The 14,708-nt window shown below is 41.2% G+C and overlaps 1 protein-coding gene across 6 annotated transcripts in view; it reads right to left on the reverse strand.

The window, feature by feature from the left end:
• Window positions 1-14,708, reverse strand: part of LOC150086883 (uncharacterized) — a 791,472-nt gene that overhangs the window by 633,070 nt on the left and 143,694 nt on the right. Inside the window, exon 1 of one of the 6 annotated variants that reach the window (XM_090371657.1) lies at window positions 825-860. The exons of the other annotated variants lie outside the window; for them this stretch is intronic. The gene's annotated coding sequence lies outside the window, so the exon portion shown is untranslated. Of the gene's footprint in view, window positions 1-824; window positions 861-14,708 lie in introns of those variants that run through there. 6 annotated transcript variants of the gene reach the window in all.

Genomic DNA, 14,708 nt, shown 5'->3' on the forward strand with positions numbered 1-14,708 from the left:
TTTATTTCTGTATTTGTGTCTAGCTCTGTGTTTGTATGCTGTATTTGTATTTCTGTTGCATTTGTGATCGGTATTTTGTAGTCTTTTGTATGTTCGCTGTATTTTGTAGCCTTTTTTTATTTGTACGCCGTACTTATCTTATCTAGATGTGAACCCCTGGCGCTCGTCGCCGTGATGGGATATTGTGCTGTAACTCTACTTCACAATAAAGATTTATTTATTTATTTATTTAATTTTTAACTGAATTTAAAATTATGAAATTGTTGTCAAAATAATCTATCAAAAAAAAAAAAAAAAAAAACAGGATGAATTTTTTTTTTCCAAACCGTTGTTCATTATTATTTAATTAATATGAATGTTCACATATAGAAACATTACTTGAAAAACTATGAAAAACAGAAATTTTCGTTCATACAATTATTCAGAGTATGCAAAATATGATCTCTTGGACTAGTAATAATTGGAATTAAATATCACTAGTAGTACAGCAGTTTATAAAACACAGATAGAAAACAGTCAGCTGTCTTCCCACAGAAAAACTACTGCCTTTGCAGGTTCAAGATAAAATTGAAAGTAATCTCAGAAGCAAACTTAGAGCGAACGGTAGTTTATCCTCTCTCCTAAATCATGATAATAAGGATGTATTTTATCACAAGACAGATAGAACCACAACATATAACATATCTGAACTGTAGTGAGAACTAGTTTATATAATTTCATACAACACGTACTATAATAATTAATATAGGCAACTACACTATGCTCCCAATAAAATTAGAAGAAAAAATTAAGTATCCTAAATAAAAAACAAGAAAAGGTTTTACCTTCTCAATTTCTAGTGAATCATTCGTTCACTATACTTTCTGCAGGTATCTTGAAAACAAACATTTCTACAGATATCGCTTTAAAAGAACCATATCAGCCAAAAGTTACATTTGAACTACACCACCACTATTCGTGGCTTATCAATAAACAGCTCACACACTTGCATTACTTCCCTCTGTGCCTCCTAAGCAACCCCAAGTGCGTGCAGAAAGCTTCATATACTGCGACACGTCAGTATTTCAGGTTGTAGGCGAACCTGGAATACTACAGCAGTTATATGGCAACGCTGCACACAATAACCGAACTTGCCAACCACTCATGTACTGTGACGTTAGAACAATGGAGTCACTTGCACGTAACTCTACAGCTCTTAGTTCTGCGTGGAAAAGTTAAAAGGGCAAATGTAACCAGGAAATTAGCAACAGAGAACATTCTAAAAATTGCAGTTTAAAAATATTTAAATTTCCATACACATCAGATCATTATTTGCTATATATGCAAATTTAAATAAAACAAACATAAAGAGGTGTTAAGAAATAAATTAAATAATGAATTAGAAGAACGAAAATGTTGCATAAGCCGGGTTTAAGTAAAAAAAAATTGTCAATATTCCTGCCTGGTTTAGTATGATATATTATTGCGTTAAACAGACACTTAATAGCTTATTTATAAACAAAAATAACTGGAATGAATAATATTCTATTAACTATGAAATTTCAATTCTCTAAGTACAATTATTATATTAAATCAGGGATATCATTTCGAGTAATAATTTTTTTAAATGGGGGGGGGGGAGAAACAATAGCCATTATTAATCCACTGAAAGACGGAAGCCTCCTGAACAATTCATGTTGAGGGAAATGGACCATAATAAGCCACGCTGGTCCAGTGCGGGTTGGCAGATAGATTGTATTTAGCAGTCAGGGGCTTGAACGCGGGTCTACTCAAAGAGCGTGTGCTATTGCACCGCGTTACTGACCGCTCGGCTATGGAGAACGTCTTTCGTGTAATAATTGTCTGTGATGGGCACACGAGCTGCTGGGGTATAGTGCGCCTCGTATAATAATTGTACTCAATTCACTAGTAACTTTAAATATGTTCTTGTAATAAAAATAAATAAAAAATATGAAAAACTAACACATTTAAAGGAGATGGGTCCAGCGATCCTTACGTTCCCAAAATCATATTAAGACACGTCAATACTCATTCAAAGATACAATACGATATTTCCTGCAAATCTTCAAACTTTACTTAAGAACTTCGGCAGAACTAACATTTCCCAAGACGCCGCTGCTGTCATTAACCTCCAGATATGACCCATAAGTTCGAAGGTTAGAGAATTCTTACCGCTGATATATTAAATGGCATAAGTAAAGTCAGCAAATAGCAATTAAGTAGTTTCTATAGACCAGATCACGGAACTCAAAGAACAATATACTTCGGGTAAAAAGTGAGAAGTATCGCAATTAAAATATATATACTTTAGGCTTTGGTTTTCCACACCGATAATGATTTCATTTGCCTTACGTGGCTCGCGGCCGAAAAGCAAACTGCTATTCTCATGGATAAAAACTGCACATAAGTAGGTGAATAATAACAGGAAAGACAAGAGGAGAGAAGAAAAGAGGTGTTATCATCTTCTATTCAGAAAAATTCAAGCTAACACCCACAACAAAGAGTTTCACGAGCGGTTTCGAAGCAATCAATGCCAAAATTAGGAATAAAAAAACATCTACTTCAATTAGGCCTAATCCACATTTTTCCTGAGCATGATGACCAAATAATGCGGAGTCGGATTTCCCCGAATCTGGAGCATCGTTCTAATACTAATGTTGCTGGCGATTTCGACCTACTCCTCCTGAAGAATGTAGTTCTCCTGAGGGGAACTGGACGCTGCCCTCAACAGAGAAGGATTAGCACAAGTGGTGACGAAACCGACAAGAGTGAAATCAGACATTCAACCTCCCAACAATTAAAAGCATCACAGCTACGTTCAAATTTGCTTCAAACCATGACCAGTTATTAGTTGACCTCCCCATCCCCTCGAAAGAAAACCCAGTCTCCATACCTAACAAAAATAATATTCTCAATTCGGTATCTGAAGACTGATGTCATCCTCCGTCATCTCATAACCACTGACTATCATGGTATTCCAATCAAGTCTATAAATGAAGACATAATGGAAGTATCAACGATACTCTAAGGCAGAACTGTGGCGGGAGCATCAAAACCGATCAGAATATGTAATTGAACCAACCCTCAGCTTTCAGCAAATACGAATCATGCTTTTGTAATTAAACAGAAGCTTTTCGGTAAAGAAGAAAAACCTCTGGTTATGACTATGCGGCTGCTTATAAGAAATCAAAAGCTAAATTTCTCCAGCTTAAGAGCTGTACAAATTTAGCTGGGTCCATTACAACGTTGTGCATTGCCATTCTTCATGATGAAAAACCACAGTCGAGTTAGTGTTGACCTTTTAACCAAACGGATAAAACAAACATTTGACTTACCACTCTCATCCCAGAGCTTTGTTCATTTACTAGAACAAAAAGATCACCCCTATAAAATAATTAGGAGGGAAAAAATAACAAAAGTAATAAACAAGATGCCAAAAAATCACCAGTCGACCCAGACGGCTTCTCCTTATTCGTTCTCAAGATTTGTAGCCCATTTTCAGCAGATCTTCGGCTTTGTACCTTCCAAGAGATAATAGAGATAGTTTCACTCACAAATATCTGGAGCATATAAACAATGAAAGTAACCCGAAGGTTAAACAGTCAAAGCATTCTAAAGACTCACAACACTATTTCAATATTCCTATAGAAATACTGAATGCTCATTGCCTAAAGTTTTGGAAAAACCTATTTACTTCCATCTTGTAAATTATATTTTAGCCATAGACCTCAGCATCTACATACAGTTATCAATAAAAGTCGACAAACTCCAATATACTCGACACCTTATTTAGAATCCTTCCCTCCATTGAGAAAAAAACAAATGGACGTCCTGTCCTGTTTCTTGACGTGAAATCCGCATTCGAAAGAATCTCTGTTCTAGCAATTTTATCCATTCTACAACAGTATTTCAACATCTAAGGAAATCTAAAAATCAAAGCCACTTTTCAGCAGTGGTGCACTGTTTGTTACCACAACATCCAAATTACGCAAAATATATATAGAGGTGTTCCACAAGGAAGCGTGTTGCCTTTACTGCTCCACGCAGCAGCAGTGCTAAAAGTCTTATTATTCACAATTATGACTTCTCATCCTGTACCAATGACATTAAAATTTGTTATATTTGATGGTGCGGATAACATTCTTACAATCCAGGAAGAGATTGAAGAAAAAGCTAGATCACTTAAAGCTTCGTCCGCACGATTGGACTAGAGATCAACTTTGATATATCTGCCCAAATAACCTTTACAAGATGAAAGTTGAAAAAAGAAATTAATTAAGGCTTACTAAGAAATTAATTAAGGCTTCCATAAAGAACACTTTTATTAAGAAAGTGAAAACATAGTGATCTGGGTCGAATCAAACGAAAATCTTAGGTTTCAAAATCATTTCAGTGCAACAAAAGCAAAAGCCTTTCTTGCATTATGGAACATTCGCCGAGAGCTGCAGGATATAATAAACACAATGCCTTACCCCAGTTGTTTTGTATGCATTTGCCATACAGTCATTCATCCGCTTTTCAATACGGCATTACGAAATTCCTTGCCACAGACTACTGGATCTTCGGTTCGATTAACAGTAATTCAATTTTCCGTCTCGAAGTAAGACCTCTTCGCAATGCTAAACATGTAGTAACAGCTTCTAACTGAAAGAAACATAGTCACCCTTGCTCAACTCCTTTCCCGTCGAATGGATACACCAAATGTATACCAATCTGTAAAACACGGTCAACCCAAGAGAGCTGTCAAGATGGATACCGTCCGGTTTTCCGGGCTAAATACACCCAACTGAGTTTCCTATAAGGTATGTTGCCACAAACACCTCACCACAACTATGAATACCCAAACTCGACTACGATAAAATGTGTAACGATAAGAAGTATGGAAATATGATGGTAGCAGAAACTTAAAATGAAAACAGAATTTTAGACCTCCACCAGACTATTATCCTAGACGTTCTACAGCCGAGGAAACCTCCATAGCTGTACAGACTTCTCTGAAGACGGTGAACGTCTCTTCACAAACTTGTAAATAAAACTTACTAGAATAAATAAAACTAACTTTACACCAAGTGGACAGAAATAATGGGATACCTACCTAGTAACGGGTAGGCCCACCTTCCGCCTAGATAAGGGCAGTTGCACAGCGAGTCATTGATTGAATCCACTAGTTCACGAAAGTGTTCCACAGGTATTTCCATTCATACCTGCTGCACAGCTGTCCATAATTCCGTCGCATTCCTAGGTGGAGGATCCAAAGCTCGAACGGACCTTTCCACAGCATCCCAAAGATGCTCCACAAGGTTCAGTTCGGTGAACGGGGAGGCCATTCCATGGTGGTAAAATCTGCGGAATGCTCTTGGACCATGTTCTAGTCACCACGACTCTGTGGGGGAAGCGCACTGTCCTGCTGGAAGAGTCCATTGCCCTATGGGTGCACGATGACCATGAAGGGATGCAGATGGTCTGTAAAGATGGACACGTAACCTGGACCGTTCAGAGATGAGCCTAGACGTACCAGAGGTCCCAACTTGTGCCAGTTGAACATGCCCCAGTGTTACCGACCGTCCACCTGCCTGAACAGTTCCATGTTGACATGACGGGTAATGATAAGCAGTATGGAAATATAATCGTAGCAGAAACCTATAAGAAAACACAAGCATAGCTTCGTGCGGTTTCTACCAGATAGGCACCCTCCCATCCGCTCGAAATAACTGGAAACATGACTCATCGGACCAGGAAACCTGTCTCCAATCATAGAAGGTTCAATGCCGATGTTCTTTCGCCCAGTTGAGGCGTAGAGTATTGTGTCATAGTATTAGCAATGGAATTCTGGTGGATCGCCGGCTCCCTTAACCTATTGCAGCTAATGATCCTCTGATGGTCGTGGTGGAGACATTTCTGCCACCTCTCTCGTTGAAGTCGGCGGTAATTTGTGCCACTGTCGCTCTCCGGTTGACTGAAACGATGCGAGACAGACGTTGACGGCTACGTTAATCCACCACCTTTCTCCACCCACAGGCACGATGAGGTGTAATTCTCGTCGTAATTCTTTAATTACGAAGAAGGAATTTCTTAGTAATTCTTTAATTATGATGGAAACGTTACTGTTTTTCCTAGCAATCGAAGTTTGTGTCTTGCCAAAACGCTAACATTAATAAAATAAAAGGGAAATTTTGGTGGCCGTTTGAGTATCCTCGCTATCAGCATCTTCTTCAGTTTTGTTTAAGGAAATTAAGGATTTCAATATGCCCTTCCCACGTTATGTAGAGGCAAAAACAGAATTGGATACCTTCTTTCATCACTGGGTATTTTCCCCTCTGCAGACCCCAATCAACAAGACAGGATCAAAAGCTGGGTCTTATCTACCTAAATATAAGTAAAGCTACCCTTATGCAGAATTTTGGAAGGTTTAACTCGGATCACTGCCCTCATTGAATTTAGCCCCTCACCTAAGAATATTAACCAGAATAAAAACAAAAATGCAAATATCACAAAACTCGTCTTCTCCATCAAGTTCATCCAGGAAGAAATAATTCTTCGGAAGCTTAAAGCAATAAACTGGAACGACGACCTACAAACTACCTCCATCTCAAGCAATAGATTGCATCGCAAATCACCTTTGGACCATAACAGGTCAATTAGGGGCAGCAAGAAAAATAAGAATTTGTGAATGGGCCAGGCCCTGGTTCTCTAAGCAAATGAAATTATCTTTCAATGATAAGCAAAAAGCCTATCGAGAATGGCGAAAAACACGAACCGCAGAATCCTATACTTTTTTTCCGAAATGAAAGAGCCATATTCAACAGGATAAGACGACAAGCCCATTACAAAATAATCTATGAGAAACTTGCAGTAGGGAAGAGAATCCCTAACAACTCGAAACAACGCTTCCACATGACTTGGGAGGCTTTCAAAGAATGGCCAGATCACACCTTTAGAGATTATGGTAATATATCGCCTTGCTCAAGCCAATGTCTTAAGCCAATAACCAATCGGACCCTTCGTGGAGAAGCTATCCATCTCTAGTAGAGAAATAGCAGCGGTCATCGGGGGAGGGGGGGGTGGCTACCAAACAAGTGCACCACAGAATCATTGAAACAGCCACTTTCCCTAATGCCTGGAAAACGTACCACACAAAACCAATACCTAAAACCTGGAAAGACTACAGACCTATATCCATAGGATGCAACCTATTAATTTTTGAGAAATCCATAATCAAACAAATAAATAATCAATGTTTTTGCCAACGTCCATCCTATCTTCACTCAGTCATTGAAAACAAGTCTACTATTGATAACCTCCTAGAGAAGTTGCAGAATCCAAATCGCCCTGAACAACAAACGCCAGATGGATATACTATTCCTGGACATCAAAGACTGCTTATGACAGGACAACGATCCAACCCCTCATCCACTTCCTGGAATCTCACTGTTGCATTACAGGAAACTTACTCACACTACTGCAAGATTTACTTACTGAGAGGATCATAATAGTAAAGCATGAAGATTTTAGCGTCGATTACAGTAAATAGAGGAGTTCCTCAAGAAGGGGTGCACTCTGCGACACTATTCGCGCAGCCCTCGATCCTTTCCTCTCAACCTGCAATAACATCCTAACCTATGCGGTCGACTTGAAAATATTCTTCACATTCAGCAGTAATGATAGTGAGCATAACGTTTCTCTACAAGCCACGCAGCAGTTAACTAATCTGGCCAACTTCCTCGCTTCGACTGGGCTCGAAATTAATCCTCTTAAAACTGCCCAGATGTCCTTCTCCAGAAAGTATAAAACACGTAACATCACCATTCTCTTACATGGCCAACCCATCCAAAAAGTTGATCATCACAAGGATCTGGGAATTACCTGGGACAACAAGTTATCCTTCACAGCATTTCACTACCATCAAGAAGAAAACACTAGCCGCCATCTAACTCTCTTAGCTGGTGTTCAAAATGCTCAACTGGTAAAGGAATACACTGTTTGGTGCGTTGCCCCGGTTGCCTTATACGCTTCGGTCATCTGGTCCTCAGCTCCTGAAACGTACGGTAAAACCATCCTAAACAGAGAATATTGGATACTCAGGTATTCAAGAAATTGGAAACAAGATTTTCGAATTCTCCCTCACTGTCTCCAGAAGCATTTTGAATGCAAATATCGGGTGGACACCGCGGATGTTTATTGTCATTTAGACAAATACGTGTATTCGTATCCTGGCCAAGCTACTGACATGTATGTACGTGTGTGGGCGGCTCCTAGAACATAAGTTCAACTCCACCTGGTTACTTTTTACATTTTTTTTTTTTAAACAGACTGTGGAGGTAAGACCCATAGTAAAGGAAAAAAAAAAAAAAAAAAAAAAAAATTTCGCAAGGAAAAAAATTTTCCGTGCGAAATTTCCCGCACAGAAGAACAGGAAAGAAAACAAACACTGTCTGTGTGTGTGTCTTGTGTATTGGCCTCTTGGCTACCTGAAAGCAGCCATTAACAGGGTGGCCGCTTCCAGGCACTCGTCCCTAGGCGCCTCCGTAGCCAGGTGGGAAGGAGTGCGTAGCACACGCTTCTCAATTTGACCGGGGTTCGAGCCCGTCACCACCAAATACAGAGGATGCGGAAAGGTCAGGGAATGACGACCGAATATCCCGGAGCAATATGGCCTTAGTTGCTAATACTCCTAAAAACCAAATAACAAACTCGTCCCTAGCTGCAGGAAGGCAGGCCTCCCTATTATCTGCTCACCCTCCCCCCTAAGGAACGGGTTTCTCAGGGAAGAAATAGGACTACCTAACAAAGAGGGGGGAAGGGGGAAAAGAGGAGGGAGACTTCCCTAGCCCAGGGAAGTCCCGATCCACGGTAGAATGAGAGAGAGGAGGAGAAAAATAAATAAATAATAATTATATATATATATATATATTTATTTATTTATTATTTTTTTTTTAAGATAGAGGTGCTGCCCTGGGGGGGGCGATTCAGAATAAATAGCAGAAGGCGAGGAAGAAAGGGGAAAAAAATTTTTTTTTTCTTTTTTCATCCAACATGGGACTAGAAGGGAAAAAGGAAAGAGTGCCGAGAAGAGCTACTCCGGCTCCGAGGACAGCCCTAGAGTCAGAGCAGAGTGCGGAGAGAGGAGAAGGGAAAAAAATATTATTAAAATAAAAAAGAAAAAAAAAAAAAAGACTACTACTACTAATAATAATAATAATAATAATAATAATGAGATTATGGTATTAATTATTGCTGGGTTCAGGTGCTGGGTTAGCGTTGACCAGCAGGGTACGACGCCTTGAAAAGACAGCCTTGGCAAACTCCTGGAAGAAGCGAAGGTTCTCAGGGTACTGGATGAGTTGCTCCAGTTGTTCAGTTGCAAAGTTAGAGACAGTGGTCTTTTGTTGTTCACGTTGTTCTTCATATAGATCACATTCGAAAAGGATATGGAACCAGCTTTCTTTGTTGCCACAGATGCAAAGATCTGTATTGATCAATCCCAGTTGGTGGAGCTTATCATTAAGGGAACCGTGGCCGGTGGCAATGTATATAGTTTCTAGACTCGAAAACCATGAGATGGTGGTTTTAGATGTTGCAAAGGTTACCATCGGGAGGAATTTTTTAGTTACTGCTCCAGTGGTAGAGGTGTCCCATCTGGTCTGCCACAGATTGATAAGTTCATTGTAACATCTAGTCTTTTCTCGCTTGATGTCATTATCGAGGTTCAGCTCTATGTCAAGTATGGAGATTGTATGTATGTATTTAACTGTCGAAGGGTGGCACCCGGACATACATCCATCTCCACCAATTTATCATATAATATCATGTTCTCATAATGGCCTGTTAGTGTAAGTGTGTGTACACGTGTGTGTGTACACGTGTGTGTGTAATGTGTTATAAGTGAAACAGGCTACTCTGCCACCAGGTGATAGTCCATTGGGCAATTACCACCTGGTGCCCATCCCTGGCACGAGGAGCTATGCCTGGATCTATTAACTCTGGCTGTGCATATTGCACCTAAATCCCGCACCCACCAGTAAGGGTGCAAGACTGGTGGGTGCCAGCAGTCCCGCTCCTGGGATGCCCACACCCAAGAGCCAGCTAAAAAAAAAAAAAAATGCACCAACTAGGAGAATACATCTTACTAGTGAGTAGTATGGAGATTGGGATTCTTTTCTTTAGTCGAAAGCAGAGGCCTCGGAAGATCAAGCCAAATCCAGCGGGATTTTCCCCACGATGACTTGGATGACCGCCGTGGACACAGTGCGGCAGAAACGATGGGTATCAAGGATCATACTTCTTTGTATTGATTGGAGTTTCTCTCGCATTTTTACAATAGTCACTTGGTGAAACCAGGTCCCCGCAGCGTAAGTTACAATCGGCAAGAATACAGCTCTATAGTATGGGAGGAGTGTCCTGCGAGACGGTCCCCACTCACATCTCGAAATCCTAACTATGGATGCGATGAATTTCTTGACTTTTGTACTCAAGTGCTGGAGGTGGGGAAGAAATGACAACTTGTGGTCTATAACTACTCCAAGGCCTTTAGTTTGCAGGACCAGTGGTAACTGAGTGCCATCGATCCTGACCTGAGGGGGGCCTTCTGATGTCAAGTTTCGTTTTAAAGATGATCATATTAGATTTTGCTGGATTAATATGGAGTTTGTGCAGTCTCGCTCAGGAAGACAGATGGGCGAGGCCCCGCTGAGCATTCATTTCAATTACTGAGCGAGACCTGAAACAGTGATGGTGAGGTCATCTGCGAAGACTTATTTTTGTGTTTTCAAATGTATTGCTCGGCCAACTTTGTAGGACCATGTTCCAAATTAGGGAGCCCAAGACCGAACCCTAGGGACATCCCCTGTGAACAGGCCTGGAGACCTGTTGATGCTTGGATTTGACAATAATGGTGCGTTCAGTAAAGTAATTTCTAAAAAGATTGTGTAGATTGGCCGGACAATCTGCTTGACGGAGGCATTGAAGGGCACTCTCCCACCATACTCTGTCGAAGGCGCCCTCAAAGTCGATGAACATGGCCAGCTAATATTTGGACTGGGAAGTCTCCAGATGAAGGATTTGGTCAGAAAGGGCCTCCTCACTGGATCGACCAGGGGTGAAGCCATATTGTGAAGGGGTTATCAAGTCTTTTAACAATAGGAGGTTTGTAACCCTGTAGGACATCAGTCTCTCAAGGATTTTCCCAATGTTGGCCAGCAGGGCAATGGGCCTGAAGGACCTGGGTTCAGTCAGTGGTTTGTTTGGCTTGGCGATGAGATGAAGTAGGGCCACCTTCCAAGCCTTAGGGAACTGAGAGGAGGAGAAGCATTTGTTAAACAGAAGTAGAAGGAGGTCAGGTTTGAATCTAAAGAATCGTTGAATGAAGACATATTCAATACAGTCAATTCCAGGATATTTTTTATTATTTATCTTTTTGAGCACTATCTCTAGTTCAATCATCTTAAATGGATCAGCATTGTCTGGTGGGTTGTATGCAGCGTTCTGTCGCCTAACAGTCTGATGTTCTGGCAGGTCTTCTAAGGGATCGTCATGAGGAAAGGAGTTTGTCCAGAATTGTATTAATTGAATCAGCCCAACAGGTGATTTCAGAAGCATCCGTTTGGACTGTACCGAATACATCTGGGGTAAAGCTTTTAGCTCTAGCGATCTTGTAGAGGAGACCCCAGGGGTTAGCATTGCCTGATTCTTTCACAAAAAGAGATCAAAGTTTCTTTCTTTTCTTTTAGATATTGCCATGGTGTACTGATTTTTTGTTCTTAAATATTCTCTGTGGAGTCTTTCAAGCTCTGGGGCCGGCCAGTCCCTGTGAGTTTCATATATCGTTTTCTTGCTTGATGTACTTCTCTCCTAAGGCAAGACAACTCCAGTGTCCACAAAGGGCGGGGCTTCGGGTATGACTTCTTTTTCGTGGTGGAACAGTAAACGGCTTTCACGAGAGAATTTTGGATTATTTCTACCAAGTCTTCCGGGGTTGTTAACTCAAAACAGGAGTGATCTGTGTTCAGGATGTTGCGCCTGATTAGTTCGTCAAAGGCTTTCCAATCGATCTTTTTAGTTGAGAATCGCACAAAGTCAGTCGGTCTAACGCTGGAGGCAGCAGGAGGGGTGTTGAGAGAGAGGTAAAAGAGAATTACCCTATGATCACTTAATATCCAGTCTGGAATTGTTGTCCAGCCACTAATCTGCGTTCGTAGATCATTTGTTGAAGTCGTGATATCAATGTTGGTTTGTCCAGTTGAGCTACAATATGTGGTTAGCTGAATAGGGTGGTTATGAAGTGCTAAGTTTCTAGTTAGTATCAGATCCTCGAGCAGCAGGCCGTGATAATCAGTAGCTGGGGAGTGCCAGAAAGTGGATTTTGCATTGACATCTACTGTAATAATTGTATTCCTGGCATTCAGAAAATGAAGGGCATAAATTCAAATTGAGGAAAGACAGATGTAGGATAGATGTGCGGAAATTTGTCTTTAGCCAGCGGGTGGTTGGTAGGTGGAACAGACTTCCATCCCTTGTCGTGGACGTTGATAGCCTAAATAAGTTTAAGGCTCAGCTGGACAGGTATTTCGAACGAACAGAGGGGTGAAGTGGAAGTGGTTATTTTTTATTTATTTATTTTACTTTATTTTATTTTATTTTTTTTTTTTGGCTGATGCTGCATAAGCTTGCTTTCTTGCATCAAATGCCTCTACTAATGCTAATGCTACTCCAAGTAGTTGAGTGAGTCAGCAAAGTCCCTGGAAGGAGGGCAGTATAATAAGATTTGGTAAAAAGAAAAAGAGGAGGAGTGGAGCTGAATTCATGTGGCAAACTGTGTGCAGAGTCTTTGGATGACCAATATGTCCAGTTTATCGTTCAGCACCACAATACAGGTTTTTGGATCAACCTTGACAGGTTGTATCACTCTGGTATGCATTGAGTACTCCATAATTTTGTGGCCTTCATCCACGGGGATTTTGGATGGAAATGATGTCGACAGATTGATTCTCGGCATCTATTGTAATCTCATCTGCAACGGCTCGTGAATGCTGACCTGCATGATTTTCAGTTTATTGCATGATTTTCAATCTGCATGATTGCATTGTTAACTGCATGATTTTCAATCTGCATGATTTTCAGTTTATTGCTGTTCTGCGCAGGATTGATGATTGTTAGTGCATTAGCGACTGGGATAGGATTCAAGGTGGTCTGAGGAGTTAACATGTGGGGATCAGCCATCAGCGGTCCTTGTTCTTACTAGTTCCAGGGCACGTTGATATTCAGGGCAAGCTACATCCCTGACTGAGTGGTTATGTTCTCTGCGTCGTCGCTTGTAATTGGTACAGCTAGGAGATTCATCCTTGTCTGGACACTCCGCGTTTACGTGGCCACTTCTTGCACAGTCCACAGGTGGGAGAGGTATGAGTACAGTGGATTGAGGTGTGTCCATACCCCAAGCAGAGAAAGCATCTGGTGACCACTGCAAATGGTCTAAATTTGTGTGAGTTATAGCCTATAAAAATTCTGCTGAGAGACATCATGTTTCTATAGAGTGTTGGTGAGAGGGTGATCACCCTCTCACCAACACTCTATAGAAACATGGTGTGTAGCTGTACTTGAATTTGCTTTGATGGCGAATCTGAATGTGATATTACTCTTTACTTCTTCAAAGCAGAAAAATCCATTAAATTCTTATGGTATAGTTCCTCGAGGATTTCGTTATTGGAGAGCCCACTAGGGATGTCATAAATAATTATGGAGGGGTTGGCAAGTTTTGGAGAGCTCGAGCGTACTCCAGCTGACTGTAGGCATCCAGCATTGGAGATGTTGTCAAGGTCATCTTGTTGGTTGTCTCCAAAAGTAAACACCTCCAAAAGTTCCCAGGATTTTCACTTTTACTATTTTGTAGTTGTTCTTGAGGGTGCTCTGGACGAGTTCTCTGACTTGAGCGCTTGTCTTGAGTTCAGACTCTTCTGAAGCCCTCAGCAGAAGAATATGCTGAGGGTTCTGTTGGCTGACTGGTGGCAGTTGCTCCCAAGTAGAGGTTATCATAGGAGGGGCTGGGAGGTTCGTTTTCACAGCGCCTGCATATGAACGGGGTGTTGGTGTTGTGGTTTGATCCAGGGCCTCATCAGATGGACGCTGGTGGAGCTTAGAGAGAGTATCTAGGACCTTTTCCAGAATTGAGGATTTCTTTCCAATCTCTTCATTGACTGTCCTTATCTTCTCATTCTCAATGAGAGCTGGTGTAATAGTTTCAAGGCTTGCTCAGAATTCCTGGATATAGTTGCCAGCAGCCTTAGTAAACCTGTTGAAGTCATTGTTGATGAATGACATTAGATTCTTGTGAAGGATTGACATGACCTGATGCAGGGAGCTGGTTCTTCCACATTGAGGGGCTTTGCTGGAACTGGAGGTGCCGGAATGGCCAGCTTACTGGATGTTGGAATCCCAGCTGAGAGTTTGGTCCAGGGCAGAAAGTGGTTGGATCACCAAGGGGCCTGCTGAAGTGGGATGAGCTGTTGGAGCAGCAGGAGTCTGTTGAGCTTCTCGGGCCGCAGAGACTGGAGTCGCTGAAGTGACTGGTAGAGCAAAATTTGCCATCGATTCAAGGATAGAGGCAGCTATCGGTGTATTGATACTTTTGTCCAGGACTGATACTGAATAGTTGTGGTCCGCTGATGGTGAACCATAGTTGTTGCTGACAGAAGGATGAGTTGAGTAAGAGGAGC

The sequence above is a fragment of the Mastigoproctus giganteus genome, chromosome 4 (genome assembly GCF_048544385.1).
Source record: "Mastigoproctus giganteus isolate SK-2022 chromosome 4, ASM4854438v1, whole genome shotgun sequence".
Taxonomy (NCBI): Eukaryota; Metazoa; Arthropoda; class Arachnida; order Uropygi; family Thelyphonidae; genus Mastigoproctus; species Mastigoproctus giganteus.